We start from the raw sequence: 13,603 nt of genomic DNA on the forward strand, positions 1-13,603 counted from the left end.
AAAGAGAAAGATCTTGGCAACTTGTTTTAAAAGGGCCAATCTCCTGAATCTGTTATGCTGAATTTAGCAACTGATTTCATAGTTTGGAGGCCACCAGTGAAAACAATTTTTCAGTGCCTGCCACAACACTAATAGATTATGAGAACGCCAATAGGTTTTCCCTCCTAGAACTCAAAGAGGACGAACATAAGGAAGAAGGTACTCCCAAAGCACTAAGCACCTCTGCAAAGTCCATCATAAGGATATATACAAACCAGAAAGGTGGCCTTCACCAGCATCTCAAATGGCTGATCTTGAAAGAGGAAACCACATCCACTTTCTATGATACAAAAAGACAAAAAACAATTGATGGTCAAATATACCTTTACAACAGCCTTGCTTTTAACAAGTCAATCTAATATTTCCTTCAGCTTCCCTTTCTGGGTAAGAGTGGGAAGCTTACGGGCTGAGTTCCATAAGTGGCATAGGCACTGTAAGTGGCCATGGGATAAAATGTCTCTCTCTCACACCCACCCACTCTCTCTGGTGGTGCTGTATTGCTCTAGTCAGCAGATCAAAGGCAAAACTACCCCTAAGGCACAAGTGGCAGCACATTGTAAAGTGATACATTTACATTTTTTGAACTTGGCTTGTGAACTATAGGATACAGGGCCAAAATACATGCACCATGCAACATTTATTGTTTGCCCTTGTGTGTCCTTTTGCTCGAGGAAACAAGCCAACAGCCAGTTCGGGGGAAGCTAAGCTGAATCAGAACTGTGGTAAGAGAAGAAGGGTTTTTTGAGTTGGTTGTGGTTTTTTTTAGAATTGCACCTTCATACCTGCTCCCATTGGTACTAATGTAAGCTTTCCTCCCATTGTGGATAGCAGTCACAGGAGGTGGGTTGGTGTAATTCCAACCAGGATTTCAACTGGGGCCTAACCCCTCCATTGGCCCAACCTGGTTACTACTCACTTGAACCTATTGCCAATCAATTTCATTGGGCGACTGACTGACTGACTGACTGTTACGAGCAAGGAACAAAAGGTTCTCGCTATGCACTTCTTCCATACCATGTATAATGGTATATTTGCAATAAAATACCAAGACAAAGTTTCATTTTACAAGAAGCAGATTTCAACTGCACTTTCCAACAGAAGCTTCCTTCAAAGAGCTCCTCCATACTTCTGTTTGCCGCATCACTTTCGTCTTTTTGCCACTGAGCTGAAACAAATGGCAAGCTCTTGTGCAGACTCTGGAGGCTCTTGTGAGGCTGTCCAAGATCTTGCAAGACCCTACCACAGCCCGGTAAGCAAGTTTGAGAATTTTAAAAGCTCTTTAGTTTTTAAGCTTTGGATGCATTTTCAGCTGGCTAGTTGCCAAGCGTATAAAGCTGCAATCGCGCAAGTTAAATGTGTGCAAGATGTGAGTCAACTGTATTTTAAAATCAACGCCTCTAGGCATAAATCAACTTTCTTGCCATAAGTAAACTTGGTCAGTTTCCAAGTATCGCGGATAGAGGGGTAACATTTCCATATTCTAGAAAAGCTTAAGCCCAAACACTTTTCTTCAGAAAAATTACCCACAGGTAAAACCACAGCTTTTCTTTGAAACCTCCAAGGGATGACAATTTCACAATTATTCTAGAGTTGATAGACCTTTAAGTAGCTTTTGCTAATGCTTATCTTAAACTGGTCTTTATTTAAAACTATTTCTTATAGTACTGTATCTGGTAAACTAGAAGAACAATTTTCCTTCCTCTTTCTTAATGGACGGTTGCACATTTTTATTTATTTATTACCCCACCTTTCTTCCACATATAACACAATGCAGCATATATAAGGTTCCCAGGCAGTCTCCCTTCCAGACACTGCCTAGACCCAGGCCTGCATAGCTTCACAAGGCAGCTGCATCACATGCCTTCAGGCCAAGTGTACATTTATTCTTATAAAAAGGCATCTAGAATTTGGAAGGGGGAAGCAGTGGAGGGGGGCAGTTTTAAGTGGCAAAATTACCAGCAGGGAAAGGGTGATTATTCTCCAGACAAAATTGCAGACTTTTGAGGATGCTTTTTAGTTAGCTTAATTTTTTTTTAAAAAAAATGGGGCGTTGGTACATACATACAGTGGTGCCTCGCAAGACGAAATTAATTCGTTCCGCGAGTTTTGTCGTCTTGTGATTTTTTTCGTCTTGCAAAGCACGGTGTCGGGAAAGTTTTGGAAAAGCTTCAAAAATCACCAAAGTCTTTAAAAACCTCAAAAAAAGCTACCACACCGCGTTCTATGAGTTCCTCCTCGAAGTCAAGTCGCAACTGTATTAACGGTGTTAAGAAAAAGGAAACAATCTTGCAAGACGTTTCCATCTTGCGAAGCAAGCCCATAGGGAAAATCGTCTTGCAAAGCAGCTCAAAAAACGTCTAGCGAGTTTTTTGTCTTGCGAGGCATTCGTCTTGCGAGGTACCACTGTACATATGTTACACTTCTACTCTGTGCCAAATGTTTCCCAAAACACAATCTTTACTATGTCACATATTGGCTACTGTGCACCTGTACATCAAAAGATGATTCAGTAGTATGTTGCATATCCTTGCATTTCAGTTATAATCTACTGAACAACACAATATATTTGCCTTGTTTGCAGGTAATGCTGAGCCAAACAAACAATGAGTGATAAACCAATATCAAACCTTGGTTACAGCCAGTGTTTGAAACTCCCATTGTTCTAGGCGCATTTTGCGACAGGGAATTTCATCAGCACGAGCAGTTTCTGAGCTCTAGGCACAGTACTGCGCCCACGATTTCAGATTAAAACTGCAGTGTGGAAGGAAAGGAGGATCCTTTTCTGTCTCCCCACTTTCAGCTAATCTCTGAAGACTGGAGAAGAGACCCTCTTAAGAATGTTAGGGGGGTGGGCAGGAGAAGAACTAGACCATGTGAAAAATGAACACAATATTTTAGCTACAGTTCATTCATTTTCAGCTTTGTATTCTTGTTATAAAAAGAGCGCGCCTAGACATTCTGTTGTTGTGCCCTTAACCTAGGTTTAAGGTGCAATTCAGCTCCTAGCTTTCACATCTCAGTTTCTAACACTGGTTACAGCACATGGTTTGTTCGGAGTGAGACAAACCTAGGTTCACACACAATGCTAAGTCAGGCCATAGCTTAGCTGTGGGTAGCACAGCAGCAGAAGTACCTAGGGAGGATAGAAGTAGATGAGATTTTTGTTCTGGGTACCCACAAGCTTGCTTGCATTTGCTAAGCCATAGTTTGGCTTAGAGTTAATATGCGAACTGGGCCACTATCATCTGTATGGCCTCCATTTCAGCAACATGAAATTGCCTGATTTAGATAGCTAGGTCCCTCCTTGTTTTCCCGAATACATGTGTTTAGCCAAGATTTTAATCCTTTAGAGGAGAGACTACATGCATCCTTTTCTGACAGGCTAGACAAGATTCTAGAGTTTACTGATGAGTGAACAATCACCATGACAGACCATGCATCAATAATCAAAGCAACAGCTAGAGTAAGCCTATCAACTGACTGCAGTATGCAGACAAGTACAGTACAAGAATTTTTGCAGGTAGCATTTAATTTAATTCATCCTCACTCCTAAAATGATTGCGGAAAGCAAGTCTCATTTAGTTCAGAGATTTGACTAGTAGTGTGCTTAGAAAGTTCACAACTTGAACCTGTTCCCCAGAAGGGAATACGGCAGTTTATCAAAATGTCTGTCATATTTTTTTGTTTTTTAAGTTGTAACTTGTAACATATAACTACACTCAAAGTAGAAAGATGAAACCCCTTAAGTTGATTTGTGCATTCGGTTTTCAAAACTGCAAGAATGACAGATATATACCGACAACCAAAGCAATATATACATACACTCGAGACCAAATGATATATATTTATATTCCACATTTGTTCATAACACAATACACTATCCTATTTCCTAAATTCTATAAACTATCCTGATGCCATATACTTTATATAGAACTTTTTATATATTAAACTTCTTTCATTCCAACAGAACATACATCCTCACCTGACATTATGTTTAGGATCTGAATGTGAGACATTGCTAAGAGAGGACATCTGGATAATAGGGGAGGATGGAAAAAGTTCAGAGTAAGTTTGTCTATCAATAATTCAACACATTTCAAAACAACAATAATAAAAACCAATCTGGTAATAAAATCCACAAATGAGCTCATATCCACATGTGACAATCCCAGTCACTTTTACAGATTCAAAGCAATCAAGGGGAAACAGTGAAGCAAATGAAAAAGTGCAGGTAACACCCAAGTCTCAACACAATATAGAGTTATTCTGGAATAAAGTAGAAGAGAAGTATATGGGGGGGGGGTTAGTCCAAAGTGTGTGTTTAACAGCCTCCTGTAAACTTTTATTTTGGAAGAACCAAAAGACCGATAAGGGAGGATTCCCATGTAAAGGAGAGAAAAAAAGGGAAGGACTGGGCAGGGCATGGGTGAAAGATATCAAAACATTGGATCAGAACTTAAGAAGAAAGGCAGTCTTCTTAAATAAGGAAAAGTAGTCAGCATGCATGCTGTTTCCAACAACTATCCTGCCAGATGCCTCCAGGAAGCCTTCAGCAGGTCAGGAAGGCAGCTATCCTGCCCGTTTATATGCTCTCCCCCCTCCTCCCCCAGCACGTGTTATTTCAAAGGTATACTGCCTCTAAACACAGAGGCTCCATTTTACCATGACTAACAGCCCTCGATAAATCGACCGGATCTATCTTCCTCCATGGATCTGGCCACACACACAAAGTGGCCGTCGCCACATCATATGGCAGCCAATTCCATATGAATTAATTAGACGCGTGTGCCAGAGGATGCTCCAGAGATGGCGGGGGGGGGGGGGTTGGAGAAAAGAGAGCAAGGAGAAGGAATAGAGGAGCAGGCTTCGTATAACGGGGGGGGGGGGCGGTTTGGAACAATAATTTTAACAATGAGCGGCCACAACAACAACAACACCCCGTTAAAGCGAGTGAGCAGCACCCACCAGACAAGGAGGCGCTGCACCCCACCCGGCAGGCCCGCGGGGTCAGGAGGCATCACCCCAAGGAAGGGGAGAAGCCAGGGCCCACGATGCGTGAGGCAGGCAGCGCTATGGGCCGCTCGCTGTCACTCCGCCAGGATGGGCTCGGCTGCCCCTGGAGGGCCCGGGCCTTTGCTGGGCTGCGGGGAGCACAGCCCCCCTCTCTCCCCAACCCCTCCTGGGCAGCCAGGCCGTGCCCGGCTCCGAAGCCCCGCTGCTGGCAGGTTCCAGGCCGAGGCGGCCTCCCCGCTTGGAAGCGCCGCCGCCGCCGCCGCGGCCTCTTCGCTGCTGCTCACCTGCGGCCGCCGGGGCTCCCTCCTCTCACTCCCTCGCCACCGTTATCGCCGCCGCCATGTTCCGAAGCGCAGGGAGGTGGTGATGGTGGGGAAGGGGGTGGGGGGGATGAGGGAGGGAAGGAAGGAAGGAGCCTGCCCGGCCCAGCCTCGCTCGGCGGCCCAGCAGCGCCGCCCCCTGCCGCCTCAGGACGAGCCGGGGAGCCCCGGCCTGTCAGGGGAAGCGGGAAAGAGCCCAGACATCCTCCGCCTCCGCCTCGCGCCGGGTGGCGGGAGCAGCGCCGCTGCTTCACAGCGCTGAGACGACGACAGCCGAGATGAGGAGGAGCCTCGCCTGCAACCCCGGCGGCGGCGGCAACATCAGTCCGCGGCCTCTCCGCGCCGTTTCCCTCCTCAAAAGGCCGCCGCCGCCGCCGCCGCGACAGGCTCTCCGCCGCCGCGTCTCCGCCTCACACAAAACAAGAGGCAGTTAAATAGGCCCAACACAAACACACACACAATTCCAACCCTCCCATCGCGCCGCACAGATAATTCTGCTTTTCCGGCTGCATTCGCTTTTTAACGTAGCGTTGTTGTTTGAATTTATATACCGCCCTATAACCGGAGGTCTCAGGGCGGGTCACATAAAAAGATCACAGTATATAAAATAAAAATAAAAGCAATAACCCAATCAGTGCCGGATTTGCGTATAAGCTAAACAAGCTATAGCTTAGGGCCCCACCTTTGCCCCCCCCCAAAAAAAAATATTAAAGGAAAAAAACCCCTACATTCAGCAACAGTGTTTGGTGTTGTTTAGGCTCCTATGATATAAATATTTTGTTATGTGCAAATGGCTTTAGATACCTATTAGGTCCATAAATTACCATATAGCATATATTCAACACCAAAAAACAGCGACCATTTGTTGTTGACAAAGGACAGCTGGACATATAAAGGGCCCCATTACCTTCAGTAGCTTAAGGTATCATCAAACCTAAATCCGACCCTGCCCGGAGGTCTCAGGGCGGTTCACATAAAAAGACCAACAGTATATAAAATAAAAATAAAAGCAATAACCCAATAATACCCTGCCCCCCTGTACTGTTGTGCTTTAAATGTTGTAACCCGCCCTGGGAACTTTGGATGAATAATAACAATAGTAACTAATTGTAATTTTCTGGTTCCTCATTCCTGGGAAAGCACTTCAGACGTTCTAATTCATACATGTTTTGGGATGTGGGTGAGAGGGAGAAATGGGCTTATCCTGAATCGCAGATGGGGAAAGGAGATGGTAAAACGGTGAGGACCAGAAGGAAAGGAAATGCAGGAAAGTTGTTAATTAAAGAAGAAGGAAAAATAGCTGTTGATAGCAGACTTTCTAGCATTGGAGAACCAATGCTATAGTGTTAGAAAATTCATCCTCTTAATTCAATTCACTGGTTGTCTTGATGAATTGCAATTTGGCGGTTTCACTTTGTCTCCTTTTGAAGTTCCCTTTGTTCCAGAATAGGCACCTTAAGGTCAGTTACAGTGTCCAGGGGGTTAAAATGTCCCCCACTGGTTTTGGAATATTGCTGTTTCAGATTTCTGTCCATTTATTCTTTCCTATTGCTTTCCTTTCCTTAGGATCACATCAGCAAGGCTGATTCAGTACTAATTTGGAAACATACCTTATCAGAAATGTTTGCCTCTGTTAATAATAATAGTACAGTGGTACCTCGGGTTACAGACACTTCGGGTTACAGACTCTGCTAACCCGGAAGTAGTACCTTGGGTTAAGAGCTTTGCTTCAGGATGAGAACAGAAATTGTGCGGTAGCAGCGCAGCAGCAGCGGGAGGCCCCGTTAGCTAAAGTGGTAGCTCAGGTTAAGAACAGTTTCAGGTTAAGAACGGACCTCCAGAAAGAATTAAGTTCTTAACCCAAGGTACCACTGTAATAGTAGTGGCAACAACAACAATAACAACAGCATCTTCATCAACAACAACAGCTTTCTGCATTTCCCTAGAATTTAGAAAGACTTAACTGGGACCTTAATGTGTTTTGGTGGCGTAGGCGGTGATGACAGGGGGAGCAGATAGATCACATTGGTTCTTGGTGCACCATGGAATAAGATTAATAAGAATGACATTGGGGAGGTTATAAACTGATATACTCCACAGCATATACCTTTCATTGTCTGCCACTTATCCTCCATATAAACTCTCCACCACAGTAACATCTTTCCTGTCCTCAAAACATTGTGCCCCTATGTAAAACCTACATGGGTCTCTTGACGGATGAGGCAATATGTCATTGCTGCAACCACCCTCTCTACAATAGCGATAACTGTTGCATTCATGTTACAGATAGGTAGCTGTGTTGGTCTGCCATAGTCAAAATAAAAAAATTCCTTCCAGTAGCACCTTAAAGACCAACTAAGTTAGTTCTTGGTATGAGCTTTCGTGTGCATGCACACTTCTTCAGATACCTTCGTATTTGAAGAAGTGTGCATGCACACGAAAGCTCACACCAAGAACTAACTTAGTTGGTCTTTAAGGTGCTACTGGAAGGATTTTTTTTTATTTTGACTGTTGCATTCATAATACAGAGAGTTCCTAACAATATTTATACCCATTAGGCACCCTGGTTATTCTTTCTGCAAGTTATCAGCTATATTTAGGAAGCATGCATGAATGAATGTGAAGAGTTCGGACTGTTCGGTCACTTATTGTTTTCCCTGTCTCCTGCTCCCAAAAAAAGTATTCATAAGGACACATTCAGCCAAGGAAGAGAACTGTGCCTGGTGTGTGGCATGCAATGAGCATGAAACGGATTAGGTGCATTATCCAACAAGGATTCAGCTGAGGTTATTATGTTCCTGGCTAGGACATCCTGTAATGTTCCCTTGTCTTCCCACCCTTTCTAATATCAGTAGATTAGTACAGTATATGGAACATGTCAAAACAAAATGCTCATGCCATAGATACAGATTAGTTGCAATGAGCAGGCAATATTTTATAAATCTTTTCAATATTAGAAGAAATGTTTTAATATTAGAAGCAACAGAAAGACAAAGGATATGCAAGGACCATACTTCTACTTGGAAGACTGATCTCAAAAGAGAAGGCAAAAATAACAAATCTTTGTAAAGTAAGGAAGCTGTGAAGAGACATTTACAGTATTCTCCTATGCATGTTTACACTATGCCCCATTGAGTTCAATTAGACTTGCTTCCAGGTACATGTGCATAGATTGTAGCTTGAAACGGGATGAAGAATGGGAAAGGTCAATAAGGAAGGGGGGGGGAAGAGACCGCTGAGGAATATTTGGTCATTAAATGAATTCCAGTCAGCATGGTCTAATAATGATATTCAGTCAAGAATTCTGAAGGAGTGAGTGAGCTGGCCAGATCTCAGAAGCACTAGGTATCACATATAACATAAAAAAATACAGTGGTACTTCGAGTTACAGACGCTTCAGGTTACAGATGCTTCAGGTTACAGACTTCGCTAACCCAGAAATAATACCTTGGGTTAAGAACTTTACTTCAGGATGAGAACAGAAATCGCACAGCGGCGGCACAGCGGCAGCAGGAGGCCCCATTAGCTAAAGTGGTGCCTCAGGTTAAGAACAGTTTCAGGTTAAGAACAGACCTCCAGAATGAATTAAGTTCTTAATCCGAGGTACCACTGTATAACCGGACTTCAGCAAAATCTGTGAACTAGGTGCCCATGCCGTAGTGGGAAATACGCAAAGAAAGGAAAGCTGGAGAAATTAAAGCCATCTTTGGTCCTGAGCAGACCGCAGAGAACTTCAACATCGATTTTGATGCGAAGACAAATCGCAGCTGAATGGAAACGGTGTTGCATGTGATGAATATAGGACAGAATGGGAAACAGTGCCTTTTCACATCTGTACCTGGAGAGGCCCACAGGAAAAAGGCTTCATGTGCCAGTCATAGCTCTCAGTGCTGTTTGGGCTGGTGCTTGTGAGGGAAAAGAGCACTGAGCAACTGTTGGGATGTCTGCTAGTAGTCCTTTGCTGCGGTTCCTCCATCTGTGCCTGTGATTGTAAAGGGTCTGTAAATACCCAGAAGTGTGTGTGTGTGTGAGAGAGAGAGAGAGAGAGGGAGAGAGAGAGAGAGGGAGAGAGAGAGAGGAGGGGAAGGATGTATCCCATTTCACCCAAATGTGAGGGAGTGAGGCTGGGTGTGACTATCCGTTTCCAGTGCTATCTCCAGTTAGTTATACTTCTCTAGACCCACAAGACTGGCTTTGGTGCTAATTTGCCATAATTTTCAGAAAGGTGTGTGAGAATTTTGTATTATGTCTAGAGTTCCCAAGAATCTCTCCGCAGCAGGGAACAAATTATTTTGTTTATATATCTTGAATCCTAAGTGCTCCATGTGGGAATATTTAGTCATTGAGATTTGCAGCCTGCCTGTCTCAGGGGCTTGTGGCAGGCAATAGTGTTGTATAAATATTCCTTGTCCAAAGGCTCATGATCTAAAACAGAGAATGGGAATCTGTGTGTGTGTGCAAAAAAGGAGAGGAACAAAATGGAAAGGGAGGAAAATAAAGTGGGGATACCATGCGTAAGTTTTACATCTATTCAGGGCTTTTTTCTGGCGGGACGCAGGGGCACACAAACCAATAAACATTTTGTGAATCTAAGTTTGGCCTCATTGTGGAGCAGTATTTCAATATGAGTAGGAAAACGAGAGTACCCCTAAACATTTTTTTTAAAGAAAGAAAGCACTGCATCTATTCTTTCTAAGGGAATTTAGACCCTCCTCCCCGTGCAGTCCCAATTCTCTATGGAAATAATATTTTCTGCTCTCTTACGAATAAGCAAATCTGCAGCATAAAAACTCAAAATGACAAGCACAGATGTCCCTCGTGCAGCAATTTTCTCTCACTCTCAAAACATGTTAATTTCTACATTCATGCCCATGTTGTTAAATTATCATAGTATTTTCTTTTTAAAAAAATCAACATTAAAAAACAACTTGCGAAGTCTAGATTATATGTGGAGAAGGTGCCTAAGGGAACCCAGTCGGGTGTTTTTTAGGGTTTCAGTCTTAATTTGAGCCTTTGTGCAGTACGATATGTGGTAAATACCAAGTTTTGTCCTTATTTATTTATTTAGATTTATTTCTAACAGTATATCTAGACTGCCATATCAATTGAAACAGCTGCAAAGGCCTGTCAGCATAAAAGGGTATTTGAGAGATGCCTGAAAGTTAAAAATGAGGGTTATTGAATCTCTGCTGGAAGAATGTTCTACAGTATGAGACCAGCAACACCAATACCACCTTTCAGGGCCAAGGGTTCTCCCAGGATGGTTCACAATTAAAAGCATGAAATGAATTTAAAATATAAAGCAATGCAAAGCATAAAACAATAGCCACTGAACAATACCAGCCATTAAAATTATCTCAATAGCATTATTCAGTTAAAAGGGTTGGAATAGCCAAGACTTAAAAACCCATTTTAAAACCACTAGGAAGGGAGCAAAATGCACACCCTGCACATACCATGGGACTACTGCAGGGGCAGGGCCAGCACTGAAAAGGCCCTGTTTCTTGGGCTGCCAACCGGATAGATACATAGACAGACAGACAGACAGACAGATAGATAGATAGATATTGGGGTTGTGATGATGTTCAGTGAAAATGTCAGTCCCAGAGTGCAGCAGCTGTGACAAAAGTGGATTCCATTCCAGGGATTATTAGAAAAGGGATCGCAAACAAGGCTGGATTTAGGTTTGATGAGCCCCTAAGCTACTGAAGGTAATGGGGCCCTTTATATGTCCAGCTGTCCTTTGTCAACAACAAATGGTTGCTGTTTTTTGTGTTGAATATATGCTATATGGTAATTTATGGACCTAATAGGTATCTATTTTTTTTTTTATAATCATATTTATTAAAATTTCCAATAATAACAGAATAGGAAAATAAGAAAGATAAAGGAAAGAAAGAAAAAGAGAAACTAATTTAGACCCTTCTTTTCATAACCTTCTTTCTGGGACTTCCTCCTTCCCCTCCCGATTGTATTCCCCTTTATCTAAGTTGGTTCCACAAGTTCTCATCCCCAATTAAACCTAATATATTATACTCATAAACCAATTTAAATTTACACCATCTTAGCATCACTCCTCGTCTTATAATAGAACAAAATTTTCCCCAAGATCCGCTCTCATTCCTTCCACGAGTTCCTCCTTTCTAAAAAAAAGAAAAAACAGAAACGTAAAATATCAAAGTTATAAAGAATATAAGATAGAAAGTATAGAGAAATTCAAAAAGTTGGTTACAAAGCCTTTGGATTCTAATGTTCCCCCTCCCTTCCCCGGTTTTGATTCCCCATGTCCATTTGTCTGTATGTTGTCGGCCTGGAGATCTTAAGTCCACAGCCAAATTTATCTCAGTCCATCATGCTGTTTTCTTCGGATTTGGTTGTCTTAATGATGTTTAACTTCGAAAATCCAATCTAATAGAGGCCTTTAATTTTCTTTAATCTTTTGTTGCTCCTCCCATTATTCTTTCCGTGTCGTATTCAGTCATCTGCTCTTTTATTTCTTGGTTTCTCAGGTTTCTGTCTTGTTCAGCTGTCAAAACATTCTTGTTCCAAAATTTAACGTCTCTACAGAGGTTTGTTATTCAGGGACACAGACTTACGTCCAGTTCCTTTCTTGCTTCAATAGAAGATTCTATTGTGTTATAGTCACCTCTGTAGACAAAATAATATTTCAGTTCTGCAGCTTTCCCAGGAGATAAGACCTTTGCACATCCCAGAGTAGTTTTCCACATACGACACTTGTAATGTCCCGAGTCCCCTCTAGAGGGATTACAATAACTTTGTATCCTCTAATCCAAAAGTCAGTTTGTTGTTTCTTTTTCCCAACTGTTTATATCCATATTTATATCAAATTGTAACAAAATTAACCAGCAAAGAACTTGTAGCAAAGTCCTCTTTATAATTTCCAGTTTTGACAGCTCCTTTGACAGCTGTCAAAATCTCCATCTCTCTTCGCCAGGCTGTCCGAATCGCCCCGGTTCCCGGGGGGGGGTTGCTTTTTCCTCACCCTCGACTCCTCTCCTCCAGCACAGTTCTTATAATTCACATCGTGGAATTGGTAATTTTTATCATCAATAAGCTTCTGAATAGATCTTGGTTTCTCAGTCCTTGTTTTAGCATGTTTACAATCAGGGAGGGGACTGACTTCCTTTTTTGGATCCCCTCCCGCTCGTGCCAAATCCGGAAAAAATTTTCTTTTTTCCTCCTTTTAAACCCGGTTGCCCAATTACTCACGGGTTGTTGATCAATTGTCCGAATTTCCTTTGGAAGAAGCCAGCGCTCTCCGCCGAATGGCATGCGGCTGCGCCCGGCAGGGGAAGCGGAGGACTCAAAGCACCACGCTACTCCCCGGCGCCCGATCCGTAGCCTTTAAAAAGGCTCTTTCACAAGCCGGGAGAGCGATAACGGTGCCAGCCGAGTCACCATGTCCACGGGATCCGTTCCCGTGGTTTCTAAGGGTCCCCGCGTCGCCGGCGCGGTAGGACCCAGCCCCTGCCGAGCAGACTCCCTCCGGAGCTCGGAGGTAGTTATGGACCTAATAGGTATCTAAAGCCATTTGCACATGTTGCCATACAACCAGTCCATGCAGAATGTAGGCACCCTCTATATAGAAAGAAGCAAACCAGTGATATTTTAGGGAGCAGGCTAGCAGGCAGGGCCCATTACTTACATCATAGGAGCCTACACAACACAAAACACTGTTGCTGTATGTAGGTTTTATTTTATTTGTTTTTTTTATCTTATATTTTGGAAATGTACATCCAGTTTTTATTTTTTATTTTTTGGGGGGTTCCTAAGAGAGTGGGAGGGATGCGGGTGGCGCTGTGGGTTAAACCACAGAGCCTAGGACTTGCTGATCAGAAGGTCGGTGGTTCGAATCCCTGCGATGGGGTGAGCTCCCATTGCTCGGTCCCTGCTCCTGCCAACCTAGCAGTTCGAAAGCATGTCAAAGTGCAAGTAGGTAAATAGGTACTGCTCCGGAGGGAAGGTAAACGGCGTTTCTGTGCGCTGCTCTGGTTTGCCAGAAGCGGCTTAGTCATGCTGGCCACATGACCCAGAAGCTGTATGCCAGCTCCCTCGGCCAATAAAGCGAGATGAGCGCCGCAACCCCAGAGTCGGCCACGACTGGACCTAATGGTCAGGGGTCCCTTTACCGTTAAGAGAGTGGGGCCTTGAGCTATAGCCTGTTTAACTTATTCGTAAATCTGGCACTGATCACAAATAAACTTGACCAT

General features: G+C 43.4%; 1 protein-coding gene across 5 annotated transcripts in view; it reads right to left on the reverse strand.

The window, feature by feature from the left end:
• Nucleotides 1-5,753, reverse strand: part of SCMH1 (Scm polycomb group protein homolog 1) — a 47,182-nt gene extending 41,429 nt beyond the window's left edge. For 2 of the 5 annotated variants that reach the window (XM_082231621.1, XM_082231619.1), the window contains exons 1-2: nucleotides 5,337-5,753; nucleotides 255-319 (exon numbers count right to left, since the gene is read on the reverse strand). The gene's annotated coding sequence lies outside the window, so the exon portion shown is untranslated. The remainder of the gene's footprint in view (nucleotides 1-254; nucleotides 320-5,336) is intronic. The other 3 variants (XM_082231622.1, XM_082231620.1, XM_082231623.1) reach the window with 2 other exon arrangements.
• Between the last annotated feature and the right edge of the window lie 7,850 nt (nucleotides 5,754-13,603).

Source organism: Podarcis vaucheri (genome assembly GCF_965113315.1).
Source record: "Podarcis vaucheri genome assembly, chromosome: 7".
In the NCBI taxonomy this organism is placed as follows: Eukaryota; Metazoa; Chordata; class Lepidosauria; order Squamata; family Lacertidae; genus Podarcis; species Podarcis vaucheri.